This window comes from Pinus tabuliformis, chromosome 9 (genome assembly GCF_031772625.1).
Source record: "Pinus tabuliformis cultivar Carrire ecotype Pingquan chromosome 9, CPIR1, whole genome shotgun sequence".
Lineage (NCBI taxonomy): Eukaryota > Viridiplantae > Streptophyta > Pinopsida > Pinales > Pinaceae > Pinus > Pinus tabuliformis.
In genome coordinates this window covers 1,729,722,713-1,729,744,087 of record NC_142307.1, presented here as the reverse complement: position 1 = coordinate 1,729,744,087, position 21,375 = coordinate 1,729,722,713, and the positions used below count along the sequence as shown (strand labels likewise).

Sequence of the window (21,375 nt, the reverse complement as noted above, 5' to 3'; positions counted from 1 at the left end):
CTCCAATGTTGATGAAGGTGATCTGTTGACCAGGTAACATGCTATCTTCACTGCCTCTGCACAAAATTCCTGTCCTAACTCAGCACCATTGAGCATCCTTCTTGCCCTTTCCATCAACATCTTGTTCAGTCTTTCTGCAACTCCATTTTGCTCAGGTGTGTATGGAGTGGTCTTCTGTCGTGCTATACCACACTGCTTACATAATTCTTCAAATTCCTTGCTGCAAAACTCTCCACCGTTATCTGACCTCAGCACCTTTATCTTCTTCTCTGTCTGATTTTCCACCGGAGCTTTAAATTCTTTAAACCTGTCAAAGACTTCAGATTTCTTCTTAAGGAAATATATCCATGTATTCCTTGAGAAGTCATCTATAAATGATACATAGTACATAGACTTACCCAGTGATGGAACCCTCACAGGTCCAAACACATCACTGTGCACAATATATCTGTTTCGCCCTCTTACTACCAGAGGGGAAACTCACCGATTTTGCTTCCCATACACACAATTTGCACAAACATCAAAATCCATAGAGCTATTACTCATACCTTCTACCATACCTTTACCATGAAGTATTTGAAGGCCCTTCTCTCCAGAGACCACTAGATTTTCTGCTCCACTTTCAAGAACCACAAAACTATTGCACCCATCAACAACAGTGCTACTTTGCATCTTGTACAGAGTTCCAATCCCAACTCCCCGCATCAATACCAGTGCTCCCGAACCATTTTGCAAGTTCCTTCTCGGACACTGTTTTTACACCTGCATCATCCAGCTTTCTTACGGAAATCAGATTTCTTGCCAATGCAGGAATACGCAGAACACCCAGAAGTGTTCTAACCCTTCCACCTTGCAACTTCAACTTTACTTTTCCGTGACCAACAATTATAGTCTTCCTGTCATCCCCCAAGAAGACATCACCACCATCATATTTCTCATACTCGCAGAACCACTCTCTATGGGGAGTGAAGTGAAAGGATGCACCTGAGTCAATCAACCATGCCTCATGATCTACATGTGTACTTGAAGAAGCCAAGTACACATCCCCACCTTCATCTGAGGTAGTTTTCGCCTCTGTAGAAGGAGCATCATCAGATCCCCTTCCTTTGTCAAGAGCTTTAGATTTACAATCCCTTTTGTAGTGCCCTTCCTTTCCGCATTTCTAGCAAACCACCTTTACAAGTTTTCCTGGAGATTTAGATCTCCCTCTAGATTTAGAGCTCCCACTCGATGACTTATTTTTGTTTCTATTCTGGGACCGTCCTCGTACAGACAAGGCATCACCATTCTGGATCTCCATACTTTTCTGTCTCATCTCCTCCATCAACAAGGATGAGAGTATTTCATCAAATTGCAAGGCAGTTGCATTGCTACCTATTGTAATAACCAGACTATCCCACAAATCTAGTAGAGAATACACAAACTGATGCACTTATCTTCATCTGAAATTTTAATATCAACATACAATAACTGACTTACCACAATATTAAATGCATTCAGATGTTGTCACTGAGTCTCCATCTTTCATCCTCGGGCTATACAGTTTTTTTTTCCATAGGAATAGTTTATTCACTAAAGACTTAGATTGGTACAAAGTCCCTAACTTGTCCCACAAAGTCTTTGTCATACCTTCCCCTGATACATTTAGCAATACTGAATCTAAGACACACAATCGTATTGTGCTCTTTACCTTTTGATCCAACTTCTTCCATTCTTCATCGGACACTCCCGTTGGTTTAGTACTGGATCTACCACGATCCAATGATCTTTATCCACCAACAGATCCTCCATCTTGAGTTTCCATAACTCAGAACTATGGCCATTAAATTTCTCGATCTCTATCTTTCCACTGCTCGCCATCTTCTTCACCACCAGAATCGATCCCGCAGATCTCCCACTGAACAGGGTCTACCACAGGCTCGAGCGAAACCCCTCAGCAACAAAGGCGTCCCCTTGAAGCCAAAATAGCTCTGATACCAAACGTAGGTTTTAACCCCATACAAAAATTACCTTCATATGAATTCTAAAACATAGAAAATAAACAATGCGAGAGCATAACACATAAAACACATATACGTAGAGATTTTCCCTTAGATCCCAAAACCGGGACTACCATCTTGATTTTTCATTATGTTCCTTTCAATGTTACAATACATATTTATACATGCGAAGCATCTAATACCATGGACCGAAAAACATCACATCCAAAACCATGTGTGAAAACCATGCACAAAACCATAGGTAGGTCCACCCAACCTAATATAGGGTCCAAAAAAAATTCCCCGGGGGCTACCCGCTCCCCTCAAACCCCCTGTGACCCCCCCGCCGCGCAATCAGCGCAATGAATGGGGAGCTCCCCCCCTGTAACCCCCTGGTTAACTACGTAGGCTAGTCGTGGAAAGAATATAACACAACCCAACACTGACATGGTAAGCCCACGTGATTTATCCCTTGCACACTTAATGTTTGATAATGGGGATTTATTTTTTTTATTTATTTTTAATGCTTTCATTCAATTCACCTCGTTATTGTGAAGATTTGGTTTAAATGAAAATATTAGTATTGTAAAATTACATTGTTTGCACTAAGTCCTCGCTGAAGAGAAGTGTTTCGTTGATCTCTGTGTTTTCTATACAGGCAAGCTATGATTCCCATAATAACAAAGAGATGTCGAAGGCAGGAAAGGGCAATATGAAAATTGCAGCACAACAACAATCCACTACCCCTTCAATTGAAAGTATTGAAGAAAAGATTGTTATGGTAGGATTGTTTTTTAATACATTTTATACTAAATATTCGGGGAATTCTTCATGGGAAGCAATGTACAAATTCTTTGAAGATGAAGGACCCAAGGTTACTCAAAGAACAATGGTCGTTGATAATTCCACCCCAATTTCAAATACAACCTTCAATGATATGGCGAATTATTTTCTGGACATAATTGTAGCCAGACCGAAACTTCTTCCCTATATCGATATGGTTCGATGGGTCATGGATAATATAAGTATTGCTGATAGGCGAATTATTACAAACAAGCACACGGTCATCGGGTCTTTTTCCGGTGAATATTTGTGGAGAATCTATCATCTTCCCGAGCCACAATGCAAATATGACAAGGAATACATTGAGGCATTTCTTAAAGAGCATGGGCATGCTTCAGATCCAATTAAAGGGTGGAGAAAGGACTCAAACAAACACAAAATAGAAGAGAGGGATAAGTATGTTGACTCTCTTGTTGGTCCTTATTCTCAAATAGATGTTATGATGTGTAGACTTCATGCATTCCCTAATGTACAGAAATTTCCTGATCAATGGGTACCCCTAATTAATGGAGCCTTAGAAGGGTTTATATTTGATTGGGTCACTATACTTTTAGACAACTTAGTTGCCCATATTTAGCCCTTAGGAGTAAACGCAAAGTTTCTAAGAATATAATGCCCCTTTTCTATATGAGTTCTTATATCATGGAGGCTTTACATTTTTCTATGGACTTTTCATCTATGGGATGGAAGTGGACTCTACAAGATCCAACTGCCATTCATATTAATCATGATATTCTCTGGGACTCCAAATATCAACAACATTTCTATAAAAATTTTCATGGGGTAACATTACCAACTTATCAAGTTATCTTTTATAAAAAGGCCCCTTAGATGTCTCTAGAATTTGAATTTGATCGTCTTCGATTAGGGAATTGGTTTGGAGAAGAATCATTCACCTACCTATATCAAGGTATATGGAAGTATAGCGAATCCTCATGTTTTACCATTGTTCATTCCCGATAAGATTCTGACTAGGGAGATACCCTATCAGACTACGGGTAATGGTATTTCTATAGTCTTGAAGGAATCCAAGAAAAAATATGTGGCCTTCTTTTCTAGCCCAATTTGGTATATTTTCTTTAGATAATTATAAGGATGCACAACTTGAAATCAAGGCTATTCAGGAACTTGGTTTTCCTACCATACCTAATAGACAGTATGATCCTCATCAAGTGCTTAAAAAAATTACAGTAATATCATCCTTTACCTTAATCCTCGATTCTTCCAAAATTCATTGAGCCCACAACTCATAAAAAGGGGTTGAATCCTTCTTAGAGTAGATGCTTGTTGCAAAGTTTCTCCACTCTGGTGGCAATGCATTTAATACACATATGGTTATTTCCGAATTAGAATTTGTCTCTCCCAACCCTTGCAAGTGGTCTCTTAATTGAAATATCTTCATGAGAAAGGATGCCATATCCTCATCCTTTGACTTATTCATTTTATATAACTTAGTCCACAAAGACCTCTTTTGTCCTGATGTACTCGTAGAGTACAAGTTCACTAGCTTGTCATACATAGCCTTAGAAGTTTTCAAATTTGCAACAAATGGAACATGAAGATCCTTAATGGATCCAACTATGATCCTTTTTGCTCTTACTTCCCCTTTCTTGTACTTTGTTAGATCTTGAGTCTTGTCTTTGTTAGGTTCAATAATTTCACCAGTGACATATTCCATTACCTCATGTTCAGTAAGCGCCCGTTCAATCCTTTTCTTCCATGCTAGGAAATTTGATACTCCAATGAGCTTATTGCTCTCCTCGCAGAGAGAACCCATATGACCCGCAGATTCAAACATGGAGTAATAATATGATACTTACTTGATAACCAAAATTATCTTCTTCCTTGGTGATATCTTCAACCTTTCTTGATGCCCTCAAGACCTTGGAAGAAACTTTAATAATGTCCTTTAATGTCCTTGAAATATGTTCCTAGGATTAATCCAACAACAACTTCCAAGAGCGATGAATGATACTAAGATCCCTTGATGCTTTCTTCAAATATACCTTCCAAATAGATCTCTTTACAATAGAGATCAACAACCTTCTCATAATCTTCCTCTCAAGCCTTCCTTTGATGAGAGCTTGATGTAGGCTTGGTCTTCCTCAATGTAGACACACTCCTTCTAGATCAAATGATTCCCCTTGACAAGCAAACCCTTCCTTGTGTCCACAAGATACTTCTTTCAATTGCCTTCTTGTTCACCTTAACTTTGATACCGTGTTGGAAAAATTCAAAGTGGCAACTTTTAATTCAGTTTTTCCTTAACCTTTAATATTTGCTTGTGAACTTTGTTAATCTTCTCTATGTTCTTTAGATAGATGTTTTCATCAAACAAATATTAAGAACAAAACAACAACAACAAAGGAAACATAAAGTAGGTTCTCAGTAGGGCAAAACCCTTAAAAGGGGAAAATCCGTAAAACTCTTCTCTTCTTATAAAAATGCTACAAATGAGATACAAAGACCCAAATCATAGACCAAGTCCTCCTCCAAGTACCAAGTCAGCCCTTCCAACAAGTCCTTTCTTTATATAGCACCAACCAACTTCAAAATTGCAACTTCGACTTGCCAACTTCAATATTGCGACTCAACTTGCAACTTCAACCCTGTAATTTTGGTCCCGATGCTGCTGTAGAAACCCTAATTCAACTTCTTTTTGAGACATTTCTTAAGCAAGACAACTCCTTCCAAAGTCAACGAGGTCAAGACAAAGTTTTCTTCCTTCCAGCAATAAGTTATTGCATTTCGTCCTATTGCAACTCAATTTCAGCCTCACTAGGACGTTGCAAAAACCCTAGATTTCACACGTGTGAGAGAAATAGAGCCCAAAAATAGAAATTTCGCTTCCTCCTTGGATTTTTCTTGCCTTCTAGACCTTCACTTTTCCTTCTTCTTGCTTCCAACTAGAGATCAAATTCTCCCTTGAGAGATTGAACTTCTGGGTAAGTGGATGCTAAATGAGGTCAAACTGCTCTTTTATATAGCTTTCCCAAGGGGCCGAGTTCCCTCCTTAAGGCCGACTTGTAGCTGTTAGGGCTGACTTGTACTTTTGGAGTTTCCAGGACTTTCTTGACTAAAAAATAATTCTTTTTCCAATTATGTTTTGCCCGGAAGGGTCTTATAAACATGATGTTGACTCCTTTGGCTCGTGACAATAAATCCCAAGACCTAACAAACCCTAGAAGCATGAATATCTTGCTTTTACCTAGAAGATCATCAATAATGAGCATGAAACCCATGCTTTTAAAATAATAACTTTTTCTTTTCTTCTTCTCCACTCCATCATTAGGTGCAAACTGACAGTGCCACATCACATCATCCTTGTAGAGTTTGGAGCTCAGCCCTTTCGGCTTGAGACGGTCTTCAAATTGGTTTCATTCTTGCATCGTGTCCAGGGCTTGGCAAACTCGATAAAGAGTAGGGATCGATAGCCTTACTTGGCATATTACTCTTTTGAGACTATTGCCTGTCCTACTCCCTCAGGCTGAGCCAAATGTTAGTTTACAGGAGTTTCAAATCTCTTAGAGTCAGTGGGAATTTAGTTGGATTGTCTCCCTCCTTTCCGATATTCCTTAGATGCTCTTAGTCACCTTTTACCTACTAGACAAGAGCTAAACAAGATCATCAGGGAGGACATCTACAGGCATTTTGTCAGGTCACCTCGGTCAATCCTCCAAGAGGGCTGCGCCCAGAGATGGTCTTCTACGCTGAGCACTTCTTGGAGCTGAGAGACAGGCTCATTGTTCGACCCCAATATATGTTTCACCACTGGATGCATGCTCTTCACATTCCTCTAGGCCAGTTTAGAGTAGGTTCTCATAGACTTCGAGTAGAGACGAACCACCGAGTGGATAAACTAGACAAACTCTGCCAGGTATGTCATTTACAGGAAGTGGAGACCGAGGTGCACTTCATTCTTGGATGCCCTGTCTACCACGAGATGAGAGGAAGGTTTCATTGCTTGTTCAAAGATTCTCGGACCCTCGCCGACTTTTTTAGGTATCTTGATTAGAGATGTTTGACCCTATATATGCAGGAGGCTCTTAGGTTCCGAGCACATATTCTTCAACCTCCCATCAGACCAGACCCCACACAGAGGATCACAACATTTTTCAGGGTACTACCTTCAGACAAGGGCACCAAGAGATCGATTGATACCAGTACGTATCTTGACTCCATATCAGTGGGGATCCATGGGACCTCACCCTGCCACACGAGATCTCAGCAGCAATTCCATCTCAGATCCGTTCCTGGGAGACAGACTAGGTCCTCCAGCATTCAGTAGCGTGTGAACCCCTCCATGAAACAATTTAGTGGACAATCTGCACTTGCCATCGTCTCTTCATCGGGCCAATAGACTTTGATGAGTTTCTTCAGTGTTATTCATTCAGCCTCAGATGTTAGGAGAGATGGGTTTGATCCTCAGACCTATTAGCTCTTGGATCTTCTTCGCTAGGGCCATATGTTGATTTACTTCATGCATTGTATCTTTTATAGGAGATTGTTTGGTTCTCCTGCTTTGTATATACATCAGTGTACTCAATAGTCCCTTTGACCTACTTTGTAGTCATTAGTTGGACATAAGTATAATTATCTTATCTAATTATCTTGTTTGTTACATAGGATACATATTGAAATGAGTACAACAATTATGAAGACTAAAACTAGTTACATTATTCAACAATTTGAACCTTGGATCTCTCAGTTTTCATAGATTTCACATTATTTCGATCACCAATTGCGCTGCCCCCAGCGACAATTATAAATATAATTATTAAATTTTTGTTTTTATTTTTATGTAATTCGACCCAGTCAAAATTTTTAAGAGGATATTGCAACATCTCTTCCATACTAGGCAAGATAGCGTCAAATTTTAATTTTATTTTTATGTAATTAGTTAAGACGTTTAAGACATTACAACATCTCTTCCATAGTGGGTTAGAGAGTGTCCAATTTTAATTTTATTTTTATATAATTTAAGTGCGTCAAAATAATAAAAAAATAATATATAACATTACACCATCTCTTCCATACTATTTACATTTTTTTTTTTTTTTTTAATATTTTCAATATAAAATATATTAAAAATGCAATGTTTTTAAAACATCTGGTCCTTTTCTACATTTAAAAGACAATTTAAACACAACAGCGGTATCATCTCCGCTAAGTTCATGTCATGGAATCCGACAAAACTGAAAGAAAAAAACACAAAAAACTCGCCTCTCTAAAACTTTCTACGAAATTAATATCTAGGCACTGTGGCATTTATGCCCTTTGTTTGAGCAGCTGTCGAAATAGAGGAGCGCAAACAGGCAAGTACATTTTTTTGTTTTTTTTGGATAAGTGAAACCCAAAGCTCAGATTTGTGGGTTTGCAATAGTGTTACTTTGGTAGGGTTTGGGGTTTCCTTTTCGCTCAGCTTTGGTTTGGATTGTTTTCAGGGGCTAGAGTTTCTGGAGGAAGGGCCTGAATATATATAAATATAAGAAGTTTTCAACTCCATTTACATCATTCAACCACACTATAAGGTACTCTGAGTAAAGCTCCATCTATCCTTTTTAAATAATTCTCCCTATTTATGGTCGTTTGATGTTTTTACTTCGTCAGTGGTTTTTTTCAAATCTCAAAATTTTCATGTTTTCATCAAATCCTCATTTTTCTTCTCGGTGCATATACTGAAAATAAGAATAGCAGTGATGAATCCTCACCGATGCTCATATCCATGCCTATGCAACTTTAGCCGTTCCAGTAAAAGCAGTACATGCTCACCCTTGCCGAGTGCTGAAACTCTGAAACTTTGGGTTTTGCAGTAAAATCAACTCATGTCATGAGCATGTGAAGCTGAACATTTGTAGTAGTTACCAAGACAACAAACAACGTGCCAAATGAGAATTCAGGGAAATAATAGAAATTGATCATTGGCCAAATAATAATGTTTTAGATCACCATGGTTGTTTTTAGGGCTATTTGGTCATGCTAGGGGAAATGGGAATTCTTATATGGAATAGATTGTATGTTTCCCCTTTATATGAAGGTAGGGCATGCTCTGAGTTGGGAAAATTCAAACATGCGAGTTGCCTTTGTTGTATCACAGTCGATGATTTAGAGCATCTTATTGTTTAAGGAAAATGGGCCAGAAGGATGCATAATCTATATCAAGTATTCTTTTCAGAAAGCAACCTTATGACAGAAAATAAGATGAGCTTCAGGACTATGGGATACATAGTTTTCTAAACAGTAGGTATATAATAACAACAAATTCAAAATGGCACCGTCAAAAGTAAAAGGATAACTAAGAAAGACATCTGAATAGAGGATTATGATTGAGGAGAAGGACACCATTTTCATATTCGAAAACAAGATCATGGAAACATTGGTGGATTGATATAGCTTGAGCCTTTTTAAATGAGAACCATCCCATTGCATAGACTTTCCATTACAACCAACGTTGTGAAAGTCAAACAAGTGATCCAAAGCATTCGAGATATTGCAAAATGCATGCTTACTTTTGAATCTACAAGGAAAAACATCCCTTTTATGCTGGGTTTTATGATGAAGAGTGCAAGGCTGCTAAAAGATCCCTCAAGGAGAAGAAGGCAGACAGTTAAAGCAGGAAAGAGTATAAAAATCTGATAAAAACAAAAAAAGAAATTTATGTGATTTCAAGGAGAAATGAATTAATCTCTTTAGGAAAGGACAACCCCAAAGGATTCTGGCGGGAACTGCAACAAAAGAGAAAACAAATAGTTAATGATATCTCAGATACTCATTGGTTGGAATATGCAAAGCTCCTCTATGAGAGAAAACATGAGAAAAGTAGTCCCCCCATAATCAGCTCTACAACCGTGTTATTTTCAGAGGAGGATGTCAAGCGTGGTATAAAAAATCTAGCAAGTGGTAAAGCCCAAGACATTGATGGGTTACAGGCAGAATTTTTAAAATGGGGTGTTGAGATCTTGGCCCCAATCATCAAAAGGATCTTCAACAACATCACGCGAGACAATTTTCCAGTTGAATGGACAACAAGTGTTGCTATCCCTCTTTACAAAAGTGGAGACATCAATAATCCGTCTAATTATCACACTATTATGGTCAATCCTCTTCTTGGAAAATTGTTTGGGAGCATGATGGAGCGTATAAACAGCAGTTGGGCAGAAAAAGAGGGGAAAAAAGCAAAATGACAGGCTGGTTTTAGGTCACAACACTCTACAACTGATCGTTGCATCACTCTTAGGCACTTCATTAAAAAAGTATGCGACATTCAGGGTGGGGAAGCCTTTTGTTTCTTTATTGATTTCAAAAAATCTTTTGACACTGTTCCTAGGGATAAGCTCTAGAGAAGAATGGAAGAGCTTGGAATCCCAAATGAATATAGAGCTGTTGTCCATAAATTGTGTGAGAAAGTCAGTGCTAAAATCAGAAGTAAAGAGGGCTTCTCGGAATGCTTTGGTAGTGACATTGGGGTCAAGTAGGGGTGCCCCCTTCCCCCACTCTATTTGGCTTATATATTAATAAGCTAGAAGAATGGCTAAACACCAATAGTGGAGAGGGTATTCAACTAGTGGGTTATGTGGTGAAACTACTTTTGTATGCTGACGATCATATCCTAATTGCAAAATCTGCTCATTGTCCGAGAGAGCATTTGAAGGCCTTAGAGCTCTTTTGTCAGGAGGTTGGGATGCAAGTAAACACTAGAAAAACCAAAGTCATGATCTTCTCTTTGAAACGAAAAAAGCAGCAGGTCAGCTTTATATTTGAAGAAAAACCCTTGGAGATAGTGGAAGAGTACAAGTACCTAGGAATTGTTTTTCACAATAGGTTCAGTTGGGAGACATGCATAACTAACAGGATCCAAGGGGGTTGGAGAGCTTCTTACCTTCTCCAAAACAGATGCAGGAAAGCAAAATTATGGGACTGGAAAACCAAGAAACTCTTTTTGGAGTGTTGGTTACCTCGGTTGTCCTCTATGGATGTGTGTGAAGTTTGGGGGAGCAACATGTCAAATCACAAGTGTAGACCACTGGAAAGAATCAAAAGCACTTAATCATTAGTAACCTCAAAGTCAAGTCAACGGTCCCATATGAGATTCTATTAACTGAGGCGGGAATGTTCTCGATGGAGGCTTCAACAATCATTCGTTTGTTAAGTTATTTAAAAAAGGTGGAAAACATGGATGCACATCGTTGGCCCAAGATGATTGTTGCAGAGGAGCTAAAGCGTAGGAAGAAAACTTGGAGGAAGCAAAATGACAAGTGGATGAGAAAATGGGGAATTAATTGGCAAGATTGTCCTAATTCTAAAGAGGAGATAAAAAATTGGGTGCTTGAAAAATTCATGTCTACCATGTGGGAAAAATAGGTTGGCAGAAAAAAAGTGCTATATGTCAAAAATTTCAACCCATCACAATCGCATGATGAAAAGACTTATTTGAGTGCTGCAATCAAGGGAAAGGCTAAGATTTTAGTAGTGCAATTGAGGACTGAATCTCACCATCTTAGGTGCGAAACAGGTAGATGGATAACCCCCAAGGAAGAGTGGGAAGAAAGAATTTGTATCTTTTGTAGGACAAGAGCGGTTAAAACCGAGTGGCATTTCATCATGGAATGTTCGGCTTATGAGGACATTCGTAATAAGTTTGAAAGTGGTCTAAAAATGAACAGTTTAAGCAAACTGTTTGAGGAAGCAAGGCTTCACAAACGACGATTTTTTTGATCAAGATTCACGACAATAGAGCTGCTTTAGAGGGGAACTTGAGATTGTGATATCTTGTTTGGTGTGGAGTTTAGGTCCCTTAGATTGCTGGGTCTCGTGGACGTCATTAAAATATATCATATCATATCATTATGTAGAGTCGCGTCTTAATGTAAAAGACAAATTGATAGTATGCGGTAACTTGGAAAAGGTGAATTTTCTGTTTTGGCACAAATACAAGTGCGTTAAAATATGTAAAAGCTGGCTTTTGGTATCCAGTCGAGTTTATTTCCTTGCATCTGGTCATTACACTTGGTACTAGTGCGATTTGGCGGTGGAAACAAATGAGAATCTTCCTCTTATCCATGTATAGCTGGATATCTTTTTTTCTTTTTCTTTTTAACAAAAACTGGTAAAATTATATTATGAAGGGTTATAGCAAAGCTGAACAACAAAAAGTACTTAAAGAAGCTATTCTAATAAGTCCAGTAAAACAAGCAGATAGAGTATGCTAAAAATAAAATTTCTAGATTGTCCTTAGCTGCAGCTTTTGGAAAATTCTTGCTAGTATATACTCTAAAAATGGCAACTAATATAAGTATTGATTTACAAAACATAGAAACTAATGGGAAACATGTGTGCTGATAACTTCATCTTGTCCAAAATTGGAAGGATTGGAATCCTGATTACCCAGATCCATGTCCTCCATCATTTGATGCAGAGTCTTTTCTTACTTGAGTTTTTCCTTAATTGAATTAATTGACTGCTATAATTAGAGGCAGTTGAGTGTGAACTTTCTCTAGATTGTAGATCGTATTTCTCAGCACAGGGCATTCTTCTTCCAACACTTGGATTTGTTGCTTTTGTTGGACTAGGGTATTCATGACCAAATGAGAGATGTACTGGTGTTCATTTTCATAGACTTTAGTGGTTATTGAAAAATTGAGCTTCTATTGCTACTAATAGATTCCTCATGTTTGAGTAGCACTCTACAAAATTCATGTGTCTCTTCGTAATACATATTCAAGGAGTGGTACCCAATCAGAAGAAAGTAAAAGTATGGATCCCAAAATGTAACCTATATCCTCCTTTTAGGTTTGTCACTACCATAAAGACATGAGCCAGGAGGGGCAGAGTAAGGTGGATGAGATAGCACCTAAACATGAACACAACCAACCCAAGCTCACAAACACCTAGAACTGCAGAACACTAGACACCATATAACATCAGAACTCCAGGTTCCAGACACCATATTAACAACAGAATTCCATGATATGGTAATGGCAAAGCACCACAAGATCATTATAACCTTTTGTACTATATGGAAACTTCAAAATATATGCTAGAGATAGAGAGAGGACCTTACCGGAGAGGCATGCAGTTATGGAGAAGTCCACCATTAGACAATGTTGATTAGACCAACCATGCAATGTGCCATTACCCCACTTGAGTCCTAGTAAGATGTGGCAAATGATGCAAAATCCCAGATGAAAATTAGCTCTATCAAGTGCGGGGTTGGTGAACATGTCCCATCACATCTCATTCCCTTGCTTGATATTGCATCACGACAAGAGTAACATGGCATGTGTTGACTATGAAATTAATGATGTGCCACCATGGTTAATAAAATGCAAATGAGGTTAGGGGATGCCCCCCTCCAAAAACCCATTCTTGCGACGACATCCTTGAATTTGGTTACAAGAGACTTTATGCTTAAAAAAATAAACTAAAATCTGGAGCAAAGATCCCCTTCTTTGATCCACTAGAGATGATCTCGAACCTTGGCTTCCCTAGCATTATATTGCTCCTCTCTCCCCTAACAGTTCCTTAGCAATATATTGCTCCTCTCTTTGGACTACAGTCTCCCACTTTGCTTTTTCCTCATGAAGTGTGGTATTGTGGAAATCCTCCTCCTCCAAGAATGTATAAACCTCTTATAGTTGCATTCAAGCTTGCTTCAACTCCCATATCCTCTTTCCCACAATCAAATGGTCCCAATCTTGGATGAGTTTACTTGTATGCTAGAGGGTTGTATCCCAACAAATTACCCACCCTATGCCCCCTTGAGGCAAAGGGGAAAGATTCCAGATCTGATGAAATAATGCTCTAAATTTAGAGATTTAAGATGGGAGGCATTTAGCTTGAAGAGGAACGAGGAGCAGACTCATCCTAATGCCCCAATGAGTTTGCTATTTGAGTAGGCAAGTGATTAGAGCCAATCATATCCATCAACACATCAATAGGGTGGAGCTTGTAGGAGAAAGCCACTCCATGTGGGGCCCATAAAAACAATACAACTGCCCCTGAACATTGTTTTTGCTTTGTCAAAAGTTATGCCATGTGAACCATCCACCATAGTCTAAATCCTTTTTGCCTCTAATTGGGGTCAAACACTTTAACAATAGTCTTGCATCGATACTAGGGCTGTTTTTCTAAGCTAGAAATGACACTGCTAGAACTGCCATCCCCACACTTGGACCACCAAATCGTATTAGAATCCCAATCTATAATCCATTCACAACTAGAAGAGAAGAAGCCATCTAATCTCAAAGGGAACACCTAACAAACTAGCATTAAGGGCATGGACAAAGCAAAAACCAACTAGTAGTAGGGGCATAAACAGAGAAAAAGCCAATTAGCCGATTTAAATAAGGATAGTAATGCACAAACATCTATATGACATGTCATTATTGGGGCCAACTATGAATCTTTGTAGGAAAGAAGAAAGAGATAGGCCCCCCGACCATTTCCAATAGGGGCCTCTCCAAGAGAAACCCATTTGACATCGCAACTCAAAACCAATAGACTTTTCTTCTTGAAGTAAAACCACATCAGGTATGGCTTTCCACAATATATCTCGAACAAATATCTTTCCACTAGGGATAGTCATCCCTTTGACATTCTAAGACACAAGAGACAACTCCATTTAGGGATAGTCAACGCATGCTCAATCTACTGCATTTGCTATTAGACATAAAGTCACCCAATTGCAGTGGACATTTCTCAATTGTGGTCATAGTCACATCCTTATAGGTTTTTGATCGTGACTTTGTCTTATGATCCCTAAGTTGCTTCTCATCCCAAGAGGGATACCTAGGCTCTCTCCTCTTACTTGTTTGCACTGTTCATCGTCCTTCAGTGTCCATAGTCTCATGCACAAAAGGTTGGGGTTTTGTTGCTATAGAGGAATGGGACGAAGGTTCTGATTGACTACCAGTTGAAGAATCTAGGCAAATTAAGTTAACGAGATTCTTCTCTACATGATAACTATTTGTGAGGTATTTTAACTTTTTCTTATTATCACAATCTTCTTGTTATTATTAGAGTGTGTCTTCTTAGTTCATCAAATAGTTACCAAAACAAAAGAGACACGAACACAAGATGTTGGCTTTCTGCCAAGGTCGAAACGTCTCACACTTTGAGAGGAAAATCCGCACAAAATTCTTCTTATAGAGATTCCAATTGACGAATACCAAGACCATGACCCTTGACCTATTAGGCCACTCCAAGACCAAGACACCAATCCTCTTCTTTGTCACTGTTGAGATCATCATCGTTGCTACAACACTGAGGCCAACGCTACTGCACCACCGAGATCTTCATTATTGCTGCAATATCAAGGCTATCACTGTTGCAACACTGCTGCACCTTCATAGAGATCTTTGATCATAACAATGAGATCTTATACTGAGATATGTACATATAGGAGTGTTGCATCTAGATGACCTTCCATGAAGATCATGACTATGTCTATATGATTACTTCTATGCTGAGATAGAGTGTGTCACTGTGGGATCACTGGTATCCTCATCATCCGAGACTGTGACTGTGCCTAGAGAGTATGCCGAGAGTGTATTACTGAGAGATCTTCATCATACATATGCTGGACTGCGTCTTAGTATGCCGAGACAGTGCTCATTAAGACTGTGAGGAGGCCGAGACATCACCTCTGTGATACCATCCGAAAAACACAGAGATCCTTCTCCATTCGAAACACTGAACTACATTACTCATCTAAAATTTCTTAACTACAGTAGTTGTCCGAGATTTCAGAGGATCTGAATTCCTACTTGTCCTGTAATGCGGATCTTACACGCCTATTTATAGTAGTTAGTGTCCATAATAAGCGACATGAGAGAGGGAACTGTTGTGTCTCCTTATTTGAGCCGACATGACTGCTCTTTACATTGTTTGGAGGCCGACTTCTTCAAGAGGGATTGTGCTTGTCTTTGGAGGGCTGTTAAACATTTCTATATACTTGTATACATTGAACATAGGCTCAAGAAGAGCTTCTTCATACATGACATTGACTCTTTGACTTATTAATAAATCCTAAGGCTCTCAATGGGAGCCACTAACAAATAAACCTCTTGCTCATGAAACCCATGCAGCAAGGTATACAAAAATAATTTATTTATTTTATTTCATCATTTACAAAGATCATGTCATTATGAAGATCGAACCTAGTTACACTTTCTTCAACACTCCCTCTTAACTAGGGAGGTATTCATAATGGTACTTGGTCATTCTCAATCTGAAGAATTTCTCATAAGAAGAATCGGATTGGTAACCCATCTATATAGCATCATAGTAACCAACATTGTTTCCACAGCAAGGCCTTGACTGACAACTCTATCTCTCATCAAATTAGAGCACAATGTTGGTGAGACCAATGACTATAGACACCTTCATCATTGTCTCTCAAGGTACATACCCACTTGGGTGTTCACTGAGTATGACCTTCTAGGACTATTCTTATCTTGGGTTCCCAACCCTCAAAGAATATCGGTCCTCTTGCCTACTCTTATCTTGGATGCCCTACACATCCTCAAAGAGCATTGGATGCCAGATGATTACCCAATCCTCCATTCTTTCTTCCCAAGTGAAGACAAGAATGTTGTGTCTATCTCTCCCTCTCAACTAGGGAAGATATGCCCATTCCTGTAAAGGAATGTACCCAAGCTCCTTTTGACCAGGAACTTGCCCAAGCTTCCTCCTAATTAGGGACTCTCAGAGCTCCCTCTTAACCAAGGACACTCCTTTTCATCAACTTCTTCTTTGTGGGTCCTTCGGCTGCTTGATCAATTTCTTTCCTTGATGTCATGAAATTCAGTCGAGCTTCTTCCTTGTAGGGCATAAGCCATCCATCACTTTCCTTCTTGGTTCGTCATGTCATTCCTTTCTTCATGGAAAGTGGCCTTCTTGATACATATCTGGAACCTTCATCATATGGCTACGTCTTCCTCATCATGTTTCTTTCAGGAATTTCCATCCACCACATGAATGCTAATTGTACTTGTACTTACAACTCTTGTTCCAGTAACCCTGCATGAACTCATCCAAATATTCTTCAAGAAATCAAAACATAACATTGAGTCAAATAGTACCTTACGAGATGGCTCTTTGTCATGACATCTTCCTGTAGGTATCAACATCCTACATACATGTTGACACATCTCCCAAAGATAGCCATTGTCAAGGGTCTCCATCTTTTTCAAACTTCCATCAGAGTCTTTATATCTTTTCAGGAGATTTCCTTGTCAAATCTTCTTGGTCGTTTGGATGTTGATTGCCTTCATCATGGTTGCATATCTCACAATCTCTTCCTTCCTCACATATTCCATTCCCAGGAGCTTTTAATCAGAATTTCTTAATTGTAGTCAACCACCTCATACTTTATATGAGGACATATTATGTTGGTTTCATCTAGTGTGACTTATGCCTTCTTGCATCCTTTCAGAGGAGGAGATCCTTTTTCTCTTAATCATGTTTCTCAAGATAGAAGAAGTGATCCATGTTCCCTGCAACCATATGACATGACTTTATAATATTAAATACAAGCATACATACCTCATTTTACCTTTAGGTCATCTAGGCTTCTTTCAACAGCTTCCTTGATTGAAGTGTCTTCAACCCCTTGATCTGCTTCTTCTCTTATGACACCATAACATCATTCATGAATTTTACAAGTTGGAGTTTCTGATGAAACACTTGCTTCCTCTCTAGATTAGTGAACCCTCCGTTGAGGATTCCATCAGAGAATCTTGAGGATCTTGCATATCCCCATTTGGCAAATGTTTCCTTTTTGACTTGATGTATGATGAGCCTTGTCCTGGATGACTTATTCCTTTCCTTTAATGTCCAATGAGGTTCCCAAGAGTTATATCCTTCATGTTTGATTGTCATGGATTTTGTCCTTCATGATTCCCTTGTTGATGTCACAAGCTCTTGTTTCTAATGCTTCCATGATGCCACGATGCATCTTATTATCATGGTCATATCTATAACAAAAGATTTAGGAGCTTATGATAGGACCCTTTTGTGAGGGATACTATCTCAATCATATTAGAGATCTGTTACTCCCTCTTTCCTTGGCCTTTACCTTCATCTTCCTTCATCTTTTCGACGATATGAGCTTTCTTTTCATAATCTTTCCATAGCACTAATCTGTCTTGTTTGAGGACCAAACTTCCCTTTCCTTTCTACAAATCTTTTAGTCCTTTAACCTTCAATAATTTTGCCCTCAACTTGTCTTTTTCTATCTAGCATAGAGACCACAAGTTGTCGAATGAGGTAACTTCCTTGTCATTTGTTACCTTGCTTTATCAGTTAGTGCATTTCAGAACAATGATGATTATCTTCTTATCATCTCTCCCAGATCTCCCAATTGAGATCTTATGAAGATATCCCTTCATTCTTTGATGCCTTCAATTTTGTGTAGATCATGTCTAAGTGATATGACCTTCTTTTCTGCATTATTCAGAGAGTATATCTTCTAGCATTTCATATATCTCTTTTATGTCTCCTCTCCTATTACATAGGGATGAGAGGACCTTTGACTGATTTCATAAGAATCCTATGAGTCCCTTGATCCTTTTCCATGCATTCAAACAATGCTTGATCTTCAGAGACTTTTCCATAGATATCAATGACTTCTCTTCTGGGGACTATATCTATCCTCCTTTCTTATGCAAGGAATTTCGATGACCCAACCAATTTATAGATCTCCTTGCAAACATGAAGTCATTTAACCAAACTTGATTATAAAATGAAAGATACTTACTTGACAAGTGAAGATGAACTCTTCTACTTGATCACTTTGATGATGGTTGAAGAAGATGTATTAGAGCTTCCTCTTGGATGATCTTCTTTTAGATGAAAAGCCTTTCTTCAATAGAAAAAGGTTGCTCCCTTTGATGAGGATGATTTGCTGCTTCTTCGGATGATCTTCTTCTAGGGCAAGGAGATGATCCTTGCTTGCTTTTATAACCTTGAAGATGACAATGCCTTCTTGCCTTCAATATGCTTTGCCTTCTTTTGTAGTGTAGGTCAGAACTGCTTCTAGGGTTTCAACTTTCTCCAAGATGATGTGATCTTCGTTTTTGAGGTCCTTCAAGCTACCTTGCTTTGTAGACAACTTGATGAGGGTCTTGGTGGCCTTTTGATGATGACTACAGAGACAAAATCTCTTGCTTTTGTACACTGCTTCTTTGATCTAGGGTTTGATCCTTCAATGTAGATCTTGATATCCTTCAACTTGCTTTGATGCCCTTCCCGAAACTTGATCCTTGAATGTCTCTTTGCTGCCCTTCCTTTGACTTCAGCACCTTAGCTCCGATACCATGTTGAAGAATCTAGGGCAAATTAAGTTAATGAGATTCTTCTCGCCATGATAACTATTTGTCAGGTATTTTAACTTTTTCTTATCATCATAATCTTCGTGTTATTATTAGAGTGTCTTCTTAGTTCATCAAATAGTTACCAAAACAAAAGACACGAACACAAGATATTGGCTCTCTACCAGGGCCAAAACCTCTCACTCTTTGAGAGGAAAACCCGCACAAAATTCTTCTTATAGATATTCCAATTGACGCATACCAAGACCATGACCCTTGACCTATTAGGCCACTCCAAGACCAAGACACCAATCCTCTTCTTTGTCACTACTGAGATCATCATCGTTGCTGCAACACTGAGGCCATCACTACTGCACCACCGAGATCTTCATTACTGCTGCAATATCAAGGCCATCACTGAGATCATCACTGTTGCAACACTGCTGCACCTTCATAGAGATCTTTGATCATAACAATGAGATCTTATACTGAGATATGTACATATAGGAGTGCTGCATCTAGATGACCTTCCATCAAGATCATGACTATGTCTATATGATTACTTCTATGCTGAGATTATAACTGTATTTAGAATGTATGCTGAGACATGTATGCTGGGACAGAGTGTGTCACTGTGGGATCACTGATATCCTCATCATCCGAGACTGTGACTGTGCCTAGAGTGTATTACTGAGAGATCTTCATCATACATATGCCGAGACTGTGACTGCGTCTTAGTATGCCGAGACAGTGCTCATTAAGACTGTGAGGAGGCCAAGACATCACCTCTGTGATACCATTCGAAAAACACAGAGATCCTTCTCCATCCGAAACATTGAACTATTGTACTCATCTGAAATTTCTGAACTACTGTACTTGTCCAAGATTTCAGAGGATCCGAGTTCCTACTTGTCCTGTAATGCGGATCTTACACGCCTATTTATAGTAGTTAGTCTCCATAATAAGCGACATGAGAGAGGGAACTGTTGTGTCTCCTTATTTGAGCCGACATGACTGCTTTTTACATTGTTTGGAGGCCGACTTCTTCAAGAGGGATTGTGCTTGTCTTTGGAGGGCTGTTAGACATTTCTATAGACTTGTATACATTGAACATAGGCTCAAGAAGAGCTTCTTCATACATGACATTGACTCTTTGACTTATTAATAAATCCTAAGGCTCTCAATGGGAGCCACTAACAAATAAACCTCTTGCTCATGAAACCCATGCAGCAAGGCATACAAAAATAATTTTATTTCTTTTATTTCATCATTTACAAAGATCATGTCATTATGAAGATCGAACCTAGTTACACTTTCTTCAACACTACCTTTTATGATGGATGAGCACTAAGGATCTTTGAGCAGGGGTACCTCTTGCTGACGATCTCTGCCAAGAATGGATGGAGGGGGTAATCAGGTTCTTGGGCGTTGAAGACTCCTTGGGCTACTAGACCTAGGTTTGCAATGAGGACAGTCATAAATGATGGTCTTGAGCTTGACAAGCAAAGTAAGCTTTGGGAAGATACAAGTGGCAAACATTTTGCTGTCAAATCCCATTGGTGGTAAAAACTGAGAGGAATGGTGGAAGCATATGCTCGAGGTCCACCTGGAGAGATACCCTAGGGTTAGATTTGAAAGAGACACAATAGGCATTTGGGATCAAGGCTTTACCAAACTGTTGTGCAAACATGTCGACAAAAGGTCAAAGGTATGCATGAAGTTCGAAAAACTCAAGCCACAACTAGTGGGAAGTGTCGTTGGAATTGAAATTGGATCTCTAGCACTGCACGTAGGCTAATGAACCATCAATATTCGATATGCCTTATTAGAGGACATTTTGAGTAGCAACATATGAATTAAAAAAGCAGACAAAGATACTTGGACCCTAGAGTATAGTAAAAGTGTAAGATCCCTTTGGTCTCCCCATTTAAGACAACCCATTTGAAGGCATCTTCATTTGACATTCTTTGTAGAAGAAACAGGATAACACCCTATGCTCAAGATTCTGGCAACCTTGTTCATATTCCTTCTCGCAGTTCGTGAAGAAATTCCTCTTTTTCATGCTCGCTGAATCTGCTGATTGACACCGAGGTTAGGAATAGAGTGTGTTGTGGTAAAGGCATTAGAAGGACTAGGTTATGAAACATGATTTGCATGTACCTTTGCGGCCTCGGCTCAAGACAGGGTTGTTGAACATAGGCTGCTCAACACCTTTGATTAAGGGAGGCATCTCGGTTGAGGCA

At 39.1% G+C, this 21,375-nt stretch overlaps 1 protein-coding gene across 2 annotated transcripts in view; it reads left to right on the top strand.

Annotated features, from left to right (window-relative positions):
* Positions 1–8,000: 8,000 nt before the first annotated feature.
* Positions 8,001–21,375, top strand: part of LOC149155625 (uncharacterized) — a 98,232-nt gene continuing 84,857 nt past the window's right edge. Inside the window, exons 1-2 of one of the 2 annotated variants that reach the window (XM_089445834.1) lie at positions 8,001–8,137; positions 8,267–8,353. The gene's annotated coding sequence lies outside the window, so the exon portion shown is untranslated. Of the gene's footprint in view, positions 8,138–8,184; positions 8,354–21,375 lie in introns of those variants that run through there. The other variant, XM_089445835.1, reaches the window with a different exon arrangement.